The sequence below is a fragment of the Hyla sarda genome, chromosome 8 (assembly GCF_029499605.1).
Source record: "Hyla sarda isolate aHylSar1 chromosome 8, aHylSar1.hap1, whole genome shotgun sequence".
NCBI lineage: Eukaryota > Metazoa > Chordata > Amphibia > Anura > Hylidae > Hyla > Hyla sarda.
This window is the reverse complement of record NC_079196.1, coordinates 115,339,398-115,356,425: the sequence shown is the minus strand read 5'-3', so window position 1 is coordinate 115,356,425 and position 17,028 is coordinate 115,339,398. Positions and strand designations below refer to the sequence as shown.

The window sequence follows — 17,028 nt, the reverse complement described above, 5'->3', positions numbered from 1 at the left end:
TTCCGACATGGAATAACACCAACTGTAACGATAAACTGAAAATTAACAGTATAAACCTGCATCATTTTGGACTCTGGTATTTGCTGAATCCGGGTGACCTGACAATCAATGGTGGTGCCGCTGGTGATTCTGGCCTTCTTGGAATCTGTTGGGCCTATGTGTTAGCTCACACATCACTTGGGTATCCATGGTAACTACCACAACATGGTCATCTGCAGTTTACATCTAGCCCGTGGCATTGAATGGCATTTTAAAAGTGCTAAGGGTCCTGGTGCAATAATCCTCCCATGAGGATCAGCCTCAACGGCTTTGTAGATTGCACTCATGTCAGCAACTCCATATACATTTTTTTTTCTTCATGCTTCTTTCTTCATCCTTTTTTCTTTCTGTCATTCAGACTTTCATTCATTCGATCTCTCTCACTCACTTGCTTTAACTCATTTGTACTCACTCACTCAATCACTCACTCACTCATTCACTCTCACTCACTCTCACTCTCTCACTCACTCGCTCACTAAGTCAGTCTCTCTCTCTCTCTCTCTTTTTCTTTTTATATATATTTTTTTCCGTCTTCTTCTTCTTCTTCTTCAGACCCTGTCATAGCACTAATGCCTTTCCAATACCACCAGCAGATGGAGACACTCCATTGCAACATTGGTTGTGAGCAGCAGTTTCTAAAAACAAATGCCTCATGGCGGATTTCCCATCCATCAATGGATGGTAAATTTTGTTTTTATCATTCACTGACCACAGAAACCAATGCATGGTCAAGCAACAGCAATGACACACCCTTGTGTATAGGCATGAGACCCTCATGTCATTTAACAGGATTCAGCACCACCCACAAGACAGCTACCTGTCATGTCATGTCAAACCTGCACAGGTGTGCTAGATTATTATTATTTAGTTTTATTTTATTTTTTTACACCAATCAGTGTGCAAACATGGTCATTAAAATGCTAAATGAATAGACGTTCATAAACCAGTCAGTGCAACTCATCATTTTGGTCTCCAATTCTCAAACTCAAATTCTCACCCACGGAGGATTAAATGAGAATCTTTCTTGTTTAACACTGGAATGGGGTGGTGCACTGTTCACTACCCGAAGATACTGCCACATCGGGTCAATGCATAGGGCGACAGAAGCAAGCTTCCAAATCAGCTCCCTTTCTCAAAAATCCATTTAATTTATGGTCCCCAGATAGGGAACGTATGTATCAGTATGTGCTCACAAGTCACCCAAGTGCAAGTATTCACACAAAAAAAAACGTGCCTCAGGATGCGATCTGTCGCAAGATCCTTTCTTTTTTTACACTTGATCTAAGCCAAAAGGCCTAGAGGGGATAACCGGGAAAGGGGTGGACCCAACCATGTCCCCTTCATGAGCACTCACATTACTCATAGGAATGGAAGGAAGGCTGGCAGCCAACCAGCCTCCCATACACTTTCTGGGTGGGTGGCAGTCAGCCACCCATACATACATACAGCACAGGCTAAACCCACATCATCACTTAAAAAAAGGACAGGCGACCATTGCACTCTGATGGAGCATTTAGCAATGCAATCCATAGCCTGGCTTTTGCCTGAACCCCCATCACTCCTCCTCTTGCATATAAGACAATATTTCAGATCTGCATATGAAAACAACACGCCTACCTTTGTTGCACATAGCTGCCTGCCTGTCTCTAGTTACCCCACTGGCTGTAGCTGCGTCCCTTCCGACATGGAATAACACCAACTGTAACGATAAACTGAAAATTAACAGTATAAACCTGCATCATTTTGGACTCTGGTATTTGCTGAATCCGGGTGACCTGACAATCGATGGTGGTGCCGCTGGTGATTCTGGCCTTCTTGGAATCTGTTGGGCCTATGTGTTAGCTCACACATCACTTGGGTATCCATGGTAACTACCACAACATGGTCATCTGCAGTTTACATCTAGCCCGTGGCATTGAATGGCATTTTAAAAGTGCTAAGGGTCCTGGTGCAATAATCCTCCCATGAGGATCAGCCTCAACGGCTTTGTAGATTGCACTCATGTCAGCAACTCCATATACATTTTTTTTTCTTCATGCTTCTTTCTTCATCCTTTTTTCTTTCTGTCATTCAGACTTTCATTCATTCAATCTCTCTCACTCACTTGCTTTAACTCATTTGTTCTCACTCACTCACTCACTCAATCACTCACTCACTCATTCACTCTCACTCACTCTCACTCTCTCACTCACTCGCTCACTAAGTCAGTCTCTCTCTCTCTCTCTCTTTTTCTTTTTATATATATTTTTTTCCGTCTTCTTCTTCTTCAGACCCTGTCATAGCACTAATGCCTTTCCAATACCACCAGCAGATGGAGACACTCCATTGCAACATTGGTTGTGAGCAGCAGTTTCTAAAAACAAATGCCTCATGGCGGATTTTCCATCCATCAATGGATGGTAAATTTTGTTTTTATCATTCACTGACCACAGAAACCAATGCATGGTCAAGCAACAGCAATGACACACCCTTGTGTATAGGCATGAGACCCTCATGTCATTTAACAGGATTCAGCACCAACCACAAGACAGCTACCTGTCATGTCATGTCAAACCTGCACAGGTGTGCTAGATTATTATTATTTAGTTTTATTTTATTTTTTTACACCAATCAGTGTGCAAACATGGTCATTAAAACGCTAAATGAATAGACGTTCATAAACCAGTCAGTGCAACTCATCATTTTGGTCTCCAATTCTCAAACTCAAATTCTCACCCACGGAGGATTAAATGAGAATCTTTCTTGTTTAACACTGGAATGGGGTGGTGCACTGTTCACTACCCGAATATACTGCCACATCGGGTCAATGCATAGGGCGACAGAAGCAAGCTTCCAAATCAGCTCCCTTTCTCAAAAATCCATTTAATTTATGGTCCCCAGATAGGGAACGTATGTATCAGTATGTGCTCACAAGTCACCCAAGTGCAAGTATTCACACAAAAAAAAACGTGCCACAGGATGCGATCTGTCGCAAGATCCTTTCTTTTTTTACACTTGATCTAAGCCAAAAGGCCTAGAGGGGATAACCGGGAAAGGGGTGGACCCAACCATGTCCCCTTCATGAGCACTCACATTACTCATAGGAATGGAAGGAAGGCTGGCAGCCAACCAGACTCCCATACACTCTCTGGGTGGGTGGCAGTCAGCCACCCATACATACATACATACAGCACAGGCTAAACCCACATCATCACTTAAAAAAAGGACAGGCGACCATTGCACTCTGATGGAGCATTTAACAATGCAATCCATAGCCTGGCTTTTGCCTGAACCCCCATCACTCCTCCTCTTGCATATAAGACAATATTTCAGATCTGCATATGAAAACAACACGCCTACCTTTGTTGCACATAGCTGCCTGCCTGTCTCTAGTTACCCCACTGGCTGTAGCTGCGTCCCTTCCGACATGGAATAACACCAACTATAACGATAAACTGAAAATTAACAGTATAAACCTGCATCATTTTGGACTCTGGTATTTGCTGAATCCGGGTGACCTGACAATCGATGGTGGTGCCGCTGGTGATTCTGGCCTTCTTGGAATCTGTTGGGCCTATGTGTTAGCTCACACATCACTTGGGTATCCATGGTAACTACCACAACATGGTCATCTGCAGTTTACATCTAGCCCGTGGCATTGAATGGCATTTTAAAAGTGCTAAGGGTCCTGGTGCAATAATCCTCCCATGAGGATCAGCCTCAACGGCTTTGTAGATTGCACTCATGTCAGCAACTCCATATACATTTTTTTTTCTTCATGCTTCTTTCTTCATCCTTTTTTCTTTCTGTCATTCAGACTTTCATTCATTCAATCTCTCTCACTCACTTGCTTTAACTCATTTGTTCTCACTCACTCACTCACTCAATCACTCACTCACTCATTCACTCTCACTCACTCTCACTCTCTCACTCACTCGCTCACTAAGTCAGTCTCTCTCTCTCTCTCTCTTTTTCTTTTTATATATATTTTTTTCCGTCTTCTTCTTCTTCTTCTTCAGACCCTGTCATAGCACTAATGCCTTTCCAATACCACCAGCAGATGGAGACACTCCATTGCAACATTGGTTGTGAGCAGCAGTTTCTAAAAACAAATGCCTCATGGCGGATTTTCCATCCATCAATGGATGGTAAATTTTGTTTTTATCATTCACTGACCACAGAAACCAATGCATGGTCAAGCAACAGCAATGACACACCCTTGTGTATAGGCATGAGACCCTCATGTCATTTAACAGGATTCAGCACCAACCACAAGACAGCTACCTGTCATGTCATGTCAAACCTGCACAGGTGTGCTAGATTATTATTATTTAGTTTTATTTTATTTTTTTACACCAATCAGTGTGCAAACATGGTCATTAAAACGCTAAATGAATAGACGTTCATAAACCAGTCAGTGCAACTCATCATTTTGGTCTCCAATTCTCAAACTCAAATTCTCACCCACGGAGGATTAAATGAGAATCTTTCTTGTTTAACACTGGAACGGGGTGGTGCACTGTTCACTACCCGAAGATACTGCCACATCGGGTCAATGCATAGGGCGACAGAAGCAAGCTTCCAAATCAGCTCCCTTTCTCAAAAATCCATTTAATTTATGGTCCCCAGATAGGGAACGTATGTATCAGTATGTGCTCACAAGTCACCCAAGTGCAAGTATTCACACAAAAAAAAACGTGCCACAGGATGCGATCTGTCGCAAGATCCTTTCTTTTTTTACACTTGATCTAAGCCAAAAGGCCTAGAGGGGATAACCGGGAAAGGGGTGGACCCAACCATGTCCCCTTCATGAGCACTCACATTACTCATAGGAATGGAAGGAAGGCTGGCAGCCAACCAGACTCCCATACACTCTCTGGGTGGGTGGCAGTCAGCCACCCATACATACATACATACAGCACAGGCTAAACCCACATCATCACTTAAAAAAAGGACAGGCGACCATTGCACTCTGATGGAGCATTTAGCAATGCAATCCATAGCCTGGCTTTTGCCTGAACCCCCATCACTCCTCCTCTTGCATATAAGACAATATTTCAGATCTGCATATGAAAACAACACGCCTACCTTTGTTGCACATAGCTGCCTGCCTGTCTCTAGTTACCCCACTGGCTGTAGCTGCGTCCCTTCCGACATGGAATAACACCAACTATAACGATAAACTGAAAATTAACAGTATAAACCTGCATCATTTTGGACTCTGGTATTTGCTGAATCCGGGTGACCTGACAATCGATGGTGGTGCCGCTGGTGATTCTGGCCTTCTTGGAATCTGTTGGGCCTATGTGTTAGCTCACACATCACTTGGGTATCCATGGTAACTACCACAACATGGTCATCTGCAGTTTACATCTAGCCCGTGGCATTGAATGGCATTTTAAAAGTGCTAAGGGTCCTGGTGCAATAATCCTCCCATGAGGATCAGCCTCAACGGCTTTGTAGATTGCACTCATGTCAGCAACTCCATATACATTTTTTTTTCTTCATGCTTCTTTCTTCATCCTTTTTTCTTTCTGTCATTCAGACTTTCATTCATTCGATCTCTCTCACTCACTTGCTTTAACTCATTTGTTCTCACTCACTCACTCACTCACTCAATCACTCACTCACTCATTCACTCTCACTCACTCTCACTCTCTCACTCACTCGCTCACTAAGTCAGTCTCTCTCTCTCTCTCTCTTTTTCTTTTTATATATATTTTTTTCCGTCTTCTTCTTCTTCTTCTTCAGACCCTGTCATAGCACTAATGCCTTTCCAATACCACCAGCAGATGGAGACACTCCATTGCAACATTGGTTGTGAGCAGCAGTTTCTAAAAACAAATGCCTCATGGCGGATTTCCCATCCATCAATGGATGGTAAATTTTGTTTTTATCATTCACTGACCACAGAAACCAATGCATGGTCAAGCAACAGCAATGACACACCCTTGTGTATAGGCATGAGACCCTCATGTCATTTAACAGGATTCAGCACCACCCACAAGACAGCTACCTGTCATGTCATGTCAAACCTGCACAGGTGTGCTAGATTATTATTATTTAGTTTTATTTTATTTTTTTACACCAATCAGTGTGCAAACATGGTCATTAAAACGCTAAATGAATAGACGTTCATAAACCAGTCAGTGCAACTCATCATTTTGGTCTCCAATTCTCAAACTCAAATTCTCACCCACGGAGGATTAAATGAGAATCTTTCTTGTTTAACACTGGAATGGGGTGGTGCACTGTTCACTACCCGAAGATACTGCCACATCGGGTCAATGCATAGGGCGACAGAAGCAAGCTTCCAAATCAGCTCCCTTTCTCAAAACTCCATTTAATTTATGGTCCCCAGATAGGGAACGTATGTATCAGTATGTGCTCACAAGTCACCCAAGTGCAAGTATTCACACAAAAAAAAACGTGCCTCAGGATGCGATCTGTCGCAAGATCCTTTCTTTTTTTACACTTGATCTAAGCCAAAAGGCCTAGAGGGGATAACCGGGAAAGGGGTGAACCCAACCATGTCCCCTTCATGAGCACTCACATTACTCATAGGAATGGAAGGAAGGCTGGCAGCCAACCAGCCTCCCATACACTTTCTGGGTGGGTGGCAGTCAGCCACCCATACATACATACAGCACAGGCTAAACCCACATCATCACTTAAAAAAAGGACAGGCGACCATTGCACTCTGATGGAGCATTTAGCAATGCAATCCATAGCCTGGCTTTTGCCTGAACCCCCATCACTCCTCCTCTTGCATATAAGACAATATTTCAGATCTGCATATGAAAACAACACGCCTACCTTTGTTGCACATAGCTGCCTGCCTGTCTCTAGTTACCCCACTGGCTGTAGCTGCGTCCCTTCCGACATGGAATAACACCAACTGTAACGATAAACTGAAAATTAACAGTATAAACCTGCATCATTTTGGACTCTGGTATTTGCTGAATCCGGGTGACCTGACAATCGATGGTGGTGCCGCTGGTGATTCTGGCCTTCTTGGAATCTGTTGGGCCTATGTGTTAGCTCACACATCACTTGGGTATCCATGGTAACTACCACAACATGGTCATCTGCAGTTTACATCTAGCCCGTGGCATTGAATGGCATTTTAAAAGTGCTAAGGGTCCTGGTGCAATAATCCTCCCATGAGGATCAGCCTCAACGGCTTTGTAGATTGCACTCATGTCAGCAACTCCATATACATTTTTTTTTCTTCATGCTTCTTTCTTCATCCTTTTTTCTTTCTGTCATTCAGACTTTCATTCATTCGATCTCTCTCACTCACTTGCTTTAACTCATTTGTTCTCACTCACTCACTCACTCACTCAATCACTCACTCACTCATTCACTCTCACTCACTCTCACTCTCTCACTCACTCGCTCACTAAGTCAGTCTCTCTCTCTCTCTCTTTTTCTTTTTATATATATTTTTTTCCGTCTTCTTCTTCTTCTTCTTCAGACCCTGTCATAGCACTAATGCCTTTCCAATACCACCAGCAGATGGAGACACTCCATTGCAACATTGGTTGTGAGCAGCAGTTTCTAAAAACAAATGCCTCATGGCGGATTTCCCATCCATCAATGGATGGTAAATTTTATTTTTATCATTCACTGACCACAGAAACCAATGCATGGTCAAGCAACAGCAATGACACACCCTTGTGTATAGGCATGAGACCCTCATGTCATTTAACAGGATTCAGCACCACCCACAAGACAGCTACCTGTCATGTCATGTCAAACCTGCACAGGTGTGCTAGATTATTATTATTTAGTTTTATTTTATTTTTTTACACCAATCAGTGTGCAAACATGGTCATTAAAACGCTAAATGAATAGACGTTCATAAACCAGTCAGTGCAACTCATCATTTTGGTCTCCAATTCTCAAACTCAAATTCTCACCCACGGAGGATTAAATGAGAATCTTTCTTGTTTAACACTGGAATGGGGTGGTGCACTGTTCACTACCCGAAGATACTGCCACATCGGGTCAATGCATAGGGCGACAGAAGCAAGCTTCCAAATCAGCTCCCTTTCTCAAAAATCCATTTAATTTATGGTCCCCAGATAGGGAACGTATGTATCAGTATGTGCTCACAAGTCACCCAAGTGCAAGTATTCACACAAAAAAAAACGTGCCTCAGGATGCGATCTGTCGCAAGATCCTTTCTTTTTTTACACTTGATCTAAGCCAAAAGGCCTAGAGGGGATAACCGGGAAAGGGGTGGACCCAACCATGTCCCCTTCATGAGCACTCACATTACTCATAGGAATGGAAGGAAGGCTGGCAGCCAACCAGCCTCCCATACACTTTCTGGGTGGGTGGCAGTCAGCCACCCATACATACATACAGCACAGGCTAAACCCACATCATCACTTAAAAAAAGGACAGGCGACCATTGCACTCTGATGGAGCATTTAGCAATGCAATCCATAGCCTGGCTTTTGCCTGAACCCCCATCACTCCTCCTCTTGCATATAAGACAATATTTCAGATCTGCATATGAAAACAACATGCCTACCTTTGTTGCACATAGCTGCCTGCCTGTCTCTAGTTACCCCACTGGCTGTAGCTGCGTCCCTTCCGACATGGAATAACACCAACTGTAACGATAAACTGAAAATTAACAGTATAAACCTGCATCATTTTGGACTCTGGTATTTGCTGAATCCGGGTGACCTGACAATCGATGGTGGTGCCGCTGGTGATTCTGGCCTTCTTGGAATCTGTTGGGCCTATGTGTTAGCTCACACATCACTTGGGTATCCATGGTAACTACCACAACATGGTCATCTGCAGTTTACATCTAGCCCGTGGCATTGAATGGCATTTTAAAAGTGCTAAGGGTCCTGGTGCAATAATCCTCCCATGAGGATCAGCCTCAACGGCTTTGTAGATTGCACTCATGTCAGCAACTCCATATACATTTTTTTTTCTTCATGCTTCTTTCTTCATCCTTTTTTCTTTCTGTCATTCAGACTTTCATTCATTCGATCTCTCTCACTCACTTGCTTTAACTCATTTGTTCTCACTCACTCACTCACTCACTCAATCACTCACTCACTCATTCACTCTCACTCACTCTCACTCTCTCACTCACTCGCTCACTAAGTCAGTCTCTCTCTCTCTCTCTCTTTTTCTTTTTATATATGTTTTTTTCCGTCTTCTTCTTCTTCTTCTTCAGACCCTGTCATAGCACTAATGCCTTTCCAATACCACCAGCAGATGGAGACACTCCATTGCAACATTGGTTGTGAGCAGCAGTTTCTAAAAACAAATGCCTCATGGCGGATTTCCCATCCATCAATGGATGGTAAATTTTGTTTTTATCATTCACTGACCACAGAAACCAATGCATGGTCAAGCAACAGCAATGACACACCCTTGTGTATAGGCATGAGACCCTCATGTCATTTAACAGGATTCAGCACCACCCACAAGACAGCTACCTGTCATGTCATGTCAAACCTGCACAGGTGTGCTAGATTATTATTATTTAGTTTTATTTTATTTTTTTACACCAATCAGTGTGCAAACATGGTCATTAAAACGCTAAATGAATAGACGTTCATAAACCAGTCAGTGCAACTCATCATTTTGGTCTCCAATTCTCAAACTCAAATTCAAACCCACGGAGTATTAAATGAGAATCTTTCTTGTTTAACACTGGAATGGGGTGGTGCACTGTTCACTACCCGAAGATACTGCCACATCGGGTCAATGCATAGGGCGACAGAAGCAAGCTTCCAAATCAGCTCCCTTTCTCAAAAATCCATTTAATTTATGGTCCCCAGATAGGGAACGTATGTATCAGTATGTGCTCACAAGTCACCCAAGTGCAAGTATTCACACAAAAAAAAACGTGCCTCAGGATGCGATCTGTCGCAAGATCCTTTCTTTTTTTTACACTTGATCTAAGCCAAAAGGCCTAGAGGGGATAACCGGGAAAGGGGTGGACCCAACCATGTCCCCTTCATGAGCACTCACATTACTCATAGGAATGGAAGGAAGGCTGGCAGCCAACCAGCCTCCCATACACTTTCTGGGTGGGTGGCAGTCAGCCACCCATACATACATACAGCACAGGCTAAACCCACATCATCACTTAAAAAAAGGACAGGCGACCATTGCACTCTGATGGAGCATTTAGCAATGCAATCCATAGCCTGGCTTTTGCCTGAACCCCCATCACTCCTCCTCTTGCATATAAGACAATATTTCAGATCTGCATATGAAAACAACACGCCTACCTTTGTTGCACATAGCTGCCTGCCTGTCTCTAGTTACCCCACTGGCTGTAGCTGCGTCCCTTCCGACATGGAATAACACCAACTGTAACGATAAACTGAAAATTAACAGTATAAACCTGCATCATTTTGGACTCTGGTATTTGCTGAATCCGGGTGACCTGACAATCGATGGTGGTGCCGCTGGTGATTCTGGCCTTCTTGGAATCTGTTGGGCCTATGTGTTAGCTCACACATCACTTGGGTATCCATGGTAACTACCACAACATGGTCATCTGCAGTTTACATCTAGCCCGTGGCATTGAATGGCATTTTAAAAGTGCTAAGGGTCCTGGTGCAATAATCCTCCCATGAGGATCAGCCTCAAAGGCTTTGTAGATTGCACTCATGTCAGCAACTCCATATACATTTTTTTTTCTTCATGCTTCTTTCTTCATCCTTTTTTCTTTCTGTCATTCAGACTTTCATTCATTCGATCTCTCTCACTCACTTGCTTTAACTCATTTGTTCTCACTCACTCACTCACTCACTCAATCACTCACTCACTCATTCACTCTAACTCACTCTCACTCTCTCACTCACTCGCTCACTAAGTCAGTCTCTCTCTCTCTCTCTCTTTTTCTTTTTATATATATTTTTTTCCGTCTTCTTCTTCTTCTTCTTCTTCTTCTTCAGACCCTGTCATAGCACTAATGCCTTTCCAATACCACCAGCAGATGGAGACACTCCATTGCAACATTGGTTGTGAGCAGCAGTTTCTAAAAACAAATGCCTCATGGCGGATTTCCCATCCATCAATGGATGGTAAATTTTGTTTTTATCATTCACTGACCACAGAAACCAATGCATGGTCAAGCAACAGCAATGACACACCCTTGTGTATAGGCATGAGACCCTCATGTCATTTAACAGGATTCAGCACCACCCACAAGACAGCTACCTGTCATGTCATGTCAAACCTGCACAGGTGTGCTAGATTATTATTATTTAGTTTTATTTTATTTTTTTACACCAATCAGTGTGCAAACATGGTCATTAAAACGCTAAATGAATAGACGTTCATAAACCAGTCAGTGCAACTCATCATTTTGGTCTCCAATTCTCAAACTCAAATTCAAACCCACGGAGTATTAAATGAGAATCTTTCTTGTTTAACACTGGAATGGGGTGGTGCACTGTTCACTACCCGAAGATACTGCCACATCGGGTCAATGCATAGGGCGACAGAAGCAAGCTTCCAAATCAGCTCCCTTTCTCAAAAATCCATTTAATTTATGGTCCCCAGATAGGGAACGTATGTATCAGTATGTGCTCACAAGTCACCCAAGTGCAAGTATTCACACAAAAAAAAAAGGGCCTCAGGATGCGATCTGTCGCAAGATCCTTTCTTTTTTTACACTTGATCTAAGCCAAAAGGCCTAGAGGGGATAACCGGGAAAGGGGTGGACCCAACCATGTCCCCTTCATGAGCACTCACATTACTCATAGGAATGGAAGGAAGGCTGGCAGCCAACCAGCCTCCCATACACTTTCTGGGTGGGTGGCAGTCAGCCACCCATACATACATACAGCACAGGCTAAACCCACATCATCACTTAAAAAAAGGACAGGCGACCATTGCACTCTGATGGAGCATTTAGCAATGCAATCCATAGCCTGGCTTTTGCCTGAACCCCCATCACTCCTCCTCTTGCATATAAGACAATATTTCAGATCTGCATATGAAAACAACACGCCTACCTTTGTTGCACATAGCTGCCTGCCTGTCTCTAGTTACCCCACTGGCTGTAGCTGCGTCCATTCCGACATGGAATAACACCAACTGTAACGATAAACTGAAAATTAACAGTATAAACCTGCATCATTTTGGACTCTGGTATTTGCTGAATCCGGGTGACCTGACAATCGATGGTGGTGCCGCTGGTGATTCTGGCCTTCTTGGAATCTGTTGGGCCTATGTGTTAGCTCACACATCACTTGGGTATCCATGGTAACTACCACAACATGGTCATCTGCAGTTTACATCTAGCCCGTGGCATTGAATGGCATTTTAAAAGTGCTAAGGGTCCTGGTGCAATAATCCTCCCATGAGGATCAGCCTCAAAGGCTTTGTAGATTGCACTCATGTCAGCAACTCCATATACATTTTTTTTTCTTCATGCTTCTTTCTTCATCCTTTTTTCTTTCTGTCATTCAGACTTTCATTCATTCGATCTCTCTCACTCACTTGCTTTAACTCATTTGTTCTCACTCACTCACTCACTCACTCAATCACTCACTCACTCATTCACTCTAACTCACTCTCACTCTCTCACTCACTCGCTCACTAAGTCAGTCTCTCTCTCTCTCTCTCTTTTTCTTTTTATATATATTTTTTTCCGTCTTCTTCTTCTTCTTCTTCTTCTTCTTCTTCAGACCCTGTCATAGCACTAATGCCTTTCCAATACCACCAGCAGATGGAGACACTCCATTGCAACATTGGTTGTGAGCAGCAGTTTCTAAAAACAAATGCCTCATGGCGGATTTCCCATCCATCAATGGATGGTAAATTTTGTTTTTATCATTCACTGACCACAGAAACCAATGCATGGTCAAGCAACAGCAATGACACACCCTTGTGTATAGGCATGAGACCCTCATGTCATTTAACAGGATTCAGCACCAACCACAAGACAGCTACCTGTCATGTCATGTCAAACCTGCACAGGTGTGCTAGATTATTATTATTTAGTTTTATTTTATTTTTTTACACCAATCAGTGTGCAAACATGGTCATTAAAACGCTAAATGAATAGACGTTCATAAACCAGTCAGTGCAACTCATCATTTTGGTCTCCAATTCTCAAACTCAAATTCAAACCCACGGAGTATTAAATGAGAATCTTTCTTGTTTAACACTGGAATGGGGTGGTGCACTGTTCACTACCCGAAGATACTGCCACATCGGGTCAATGCATAGGGCGACAGAAGCAAGCTTCCAAATCAGCTCCCTTTCTCAAAAATCCATTTAATTTATGGTCCCCAGATAGGGAACGTATGTATCAGTATGTGCTCACAAGTCACCCAAGTGCAAGTATTCACACAAAAAAAAACGTGCCTCAGGATGCGATCTGTCGCAAGATCCTTTCTTTTTTTACACTTGATCTAAGCCAAAAGGCCTAGAGGGGATAACCGGGAAAGGGGTGGACCCAACCATGTCCCCTTCATGAGCACTCACATTACTCATAGGAATGGAAGGAAGGCTGGCAGCCAACCAGCCTCCCATACACTTTCTGGGTGGGTGGCAGTCAGCCACCCATACATACATACAGCACAGGCTAAACCCACATCATCACTTAAAAAAAGGACAGGCGACCATTGCACTCTGATGGAGCATTTAGCAATGCAATCCATAGCCTGGCTTTTGCCTGAACCCCCATCACTCCTCCTCTTGCATATAAGACAATATTTCAGATCTGCATATGAAAACAACACTCCTACCTTTGTTGCACATAGCTGCCTGCCTGTCTCTAGTTACCCCACTGGCTGTAGCTGCGTCCCTTCCGACATGGAATAACACCAACTGTAACGATAAACTGAAAATTAACAGTATAAACCTGCATCATTTTGGACTCTGGTATTTGCTGAATCCGGGTGACCTGACAATCGATGGTGGTGCCGCTGGTGATTCTGGCCTTCTTGGAATCTGTTGGGCCTATGTGTTAGCTCACACATCACTTGGGTATCCATGGTAACTACCACAACATGGTCATCTGCAGTTTACATCTAGCCCGTGGCATTGAATGGCATTTTAAAAGTGCTAAGGGTCCTGGTGCAATAATCCTCCCATGAGGATCAGCCTCAACGGCTTTGTAGATTGCACTCATGTCAGCAACTCCATATACATTTTTTTTTCTTCATGCTTCTTTCTTCATCCTTTTTTCTTTCTGTCATTCAGACTTTCATTCATTCGATCTCTCTCACTCACTTGCTTTAACTCATTTGTTCTCACTCACTCACTCACTCAATCACTCACTCACTCATTCACTCTCACTCACTCACACTCTCTCACTCACTCGCTCACTAAGTCAGTCTCTCTCTCTCTCTTTTTCTTTTTATATATATTTTTTTCCGTCTTCTTCTTCTTCTTCTTCTTCAGACCCTGTCATAGCACTAATGCCTTTCCAATACCACCAGCAGATGGAGACACTCCATTGCAACATTGGTTGTGAGCAGCAGTTTCTAAAAACAAATGCCTCATGGCGGATTTCCCATCCATCAATGGATGGTAAATTTTGTTTTTATCATTCACTGACCACAGAAACCAATGCATGGTCAAGCAACAGCAATGACACACCCTTGTGTATAGGCATGAGACCCTCATGTCATTTAACAGGATTCAGCACCACCCACAAGACAGCTACCTGTCATGTCATGTCAAACCTGCACAGGTGTGCTAGATTATTATTATTTAGTTTTATTTTATTTTTTTACACCAATCAGTGTGCAAACATGGTCATTAAAACGCTAAATGAATAGACGTTCATAAACCAGTCAGTGCAACTCATCATTTTGGTCTCCAATTCTCAAACTCAAATTCTCACCCACGGAGGATTAAATGAGAATCTTTGTTGTTTAACACTGGAATGGGGTGGTGCACTGTTGACTACCCGAAGATACTGCCACATCGGGTCAATGCATAGGGCGACAGAAGCAAGCTTCCAAATCAGCTCCCTTTCTCAAAAATCCATTTAATTTATGGTCCCCAGATAGGGAACGTATGTATCAGTATGTGCTCACAAGTCACCCAAGTGCAAGTATTCACACAAAAAAAAAAGGGCCTCAGGATGCGATCTGTCGCAAGATCCTTTCTTTTTTTACACTTGATCTAAGCCAAAAGGCCTAGAGGGGATAACCGGGAAAGGGGTGGACCCAACCATGTCCCCTTCATGAGCACTCACATTACTCATAGGAATGGAAGGAAGGCTGGCAGCCAACCAGCCTCCCATACACTTTCTGGGTGGGTGGCAGTCAGCCACCCATACATACATACAGCACAGGCTAAACCCACATCATCACTTAAAAAAAGGACAGGCGACCATTGCACTCTGATGGAGCATTTAGCAATGCAATCCATAGCCTGGCTTTTGCCTGAACCCCCATCACTCCTCCTCTTGCATATAAGACAATATTTCAGATCTGCATATGAAAACAACACGCCTACCTTTGTTGCACATAGCTGCCTGCCTGTCTCTAGTTACCCCACTGGCTGTAGCTGCGTCCCTTCCGACATGGAATAACACCAACTGTAACGATAAACTGAAAATTAACAGTATAAACCTGCATCATTTTGGACTCTGGTATTTGCTGAATCCGGGTGACCTGACAATCGATGGTGGTGCCGCTGGTGATTCTGGCCTTCTTGGAATCTGTTGGGCCTATGTGTTAGCTCACACATCACTTGGGTATCCATGGTAACTACCACAACATGGTCATCTGCAGTTTACATCTAGCCCGTGGCATTGAATGGCATTTTAAAAGTGCTAAGGGTCCTGGTGCAATAATCCTCCCATGAGGATCAGCCTCAACGGCTTTGTAGATTGCACTCATGTCAGCAACTCCATATACATTTTTTTTTCTTCATGCTTCTTTCTTCATCCTTTTTTCTTTCTGTCATTCAGACTTTCATTCATTCGATCTCTCTCACTCACTTGCTTTAACTCATTTGTTCTCACTCACTCACTCACTCACTCACTCAATCACTCACTCACTCATTCACTCTCACTCACGCTCACTCTCTCACTCACTCGCTCACTAAGTCAGTCTCTCTCTCTCTCTCTCTCTCTTTTTCTTTTTATATATATTTTTTTCCGTCTTCTTCTTCTTCTTCTTCTTCTTCTTCTTCAGACCCTGTCATAGCACTAATGCCTTTCCAATACCACCAGCAGATGGAGACACTCCATTGCAACATTGGTTGTGAGCAGCAGTTTCTAAAAACAAATGCCTCATGGCGGATTTCCCATCCATCAATGGATGGTAAATTTTGTTTTTATCATTCACTGACCACAGAAACCAATGCATGGTCAAGCAACAGCAATGACACACCCTTGTGTATAGGCATGAAACCCTCATGTCATTTAACAGGATTCAGCACCACCCACAAGACAGCTACCTGTCATGTCATGTCAAACCTGCACAGGTGTGCTAGATTATTATTATTTAGTTTTATTTTATTTTTTTACACCAATCAGTGTGCAAACATGGTCATTAAAACGCTAAATGAATAGACGTTCATAAACCAGTCAGTGCAACTCATCATTTTGGTCTCCAATTCTCAAACTCAAATTCTCACCCACGGAGGATTAAATGAGAATCTTTCTTGTTTAACACTGGAATGGGGTGGTGCACTGTTCACTACCCGAAGATACTGCCACATCGGGTCAATGCATAGGGCGACAGAAGCAAGCTTCCAAATCAGCTCCCTTTCTCAAAAATCCATTTAATTTATGGTCCCCAGATAGGGAACGTATGTATCAGTATGTGCTCACAAGTCACCCAAGTGCAAGTATTCACACAAAAAAAAACGTGCCTCAGGATGCGATCTGTCGCAAGATCCTTTCTTTTTTTACACTTGATCTAAGCCAAAAGGCCTAGAGGGGATAACCGGGAAAGGGGTGGACCCAACCATGTCCCCTTCATGAGCACTCACATTACTCATAGGAATGGAAGGAAGGCTGGCAGCCAACCAGCCTCCCATACACTT

At 43.2% G+C, this 17,028-nt stretch overlaps 10 pseudogenes; all 10 read right to left on the bottom strand.

Moving 5' to 3' along the window:
• Positions 1 to 1,081: 1,081 nt before the first annotated feature.
• On the bottom strand, positions 1,082 to 1,345 carry LOC130286764 (U2 spliceosomal RNA; annotated as a pseudogene).
• Positions 1,346 to 2,799: 1,454 nt separating this feature from the next.
• Positions 2,800 to 3,063, bottom strand: LOC130289070 (U2 spliceosomal RNA; annotated as a pseudogene).
• A 1,464-nt stretch (positions 3,064 to 4,527) lies between these two features.
• LOC130287626 (U2 spliceosomal RNA) lies at positions 4,528 to 4,791 on the bottom strand (annotated as a pseudogene).
• Positions 4,792 to 6,259: 1,468 nt separating this feature from the next.
• LOC130289580 (U2 spliceosomal RNA) lies at positions 6,260 to 6,523 on the bottom strand (annotated as a pseudogene).
• A 1,462-nt stretch (positions 6,524 to 7,985) lies between these two features.
• On the bottom strand, positions 7,986 to 8,249 carry LOC130286763 (U2 spliceosomal RNA; annotated as a pseudogene).
• Positions 8,250 to 9,713: 1,464 nt separating this feature from the next.
• On the bottom strand, positions 9,714 to 9,978 carry LOC130288572 (U2 spliceosomal RNA; annotated as a pseudogene).
• A 1,473-nt stretch (positions 9,979 to 11,451) lies between these two features.
• LOC130289744 (U2 spliceosomal RNA) lies at positions 11,452 to 11,715 on the bottom strand (annotated as a pseudogene).
• A 1,476-nt stretch (positions 11,716 to 13,191) lies between these two features.
• On the bottom strand, positions 13,192 to 13,455 carry LOC130286762 (U2 spliceosomal RNA; annotated as a pseudogene).
• Positions 13,456 to 14,914: 1,459 nt separating this feature from the next.
• LOC130287722 (U2 spliceosomal RNA) lies at positions 14,915 to 15,178 on the bottom strand (annotated as a pseudogene).
• A 1,484-nt stretch (positions 15,179 to 16,662) lies between these two features.
• LOC130286759 (U2 spliceosomal RNA) lies at positions 16,663 to 16,926 on the bottom strand (annotated as a pseudogene).
• Positions 16,927 to 17,028: the final 102 nt, after the last annotated feature.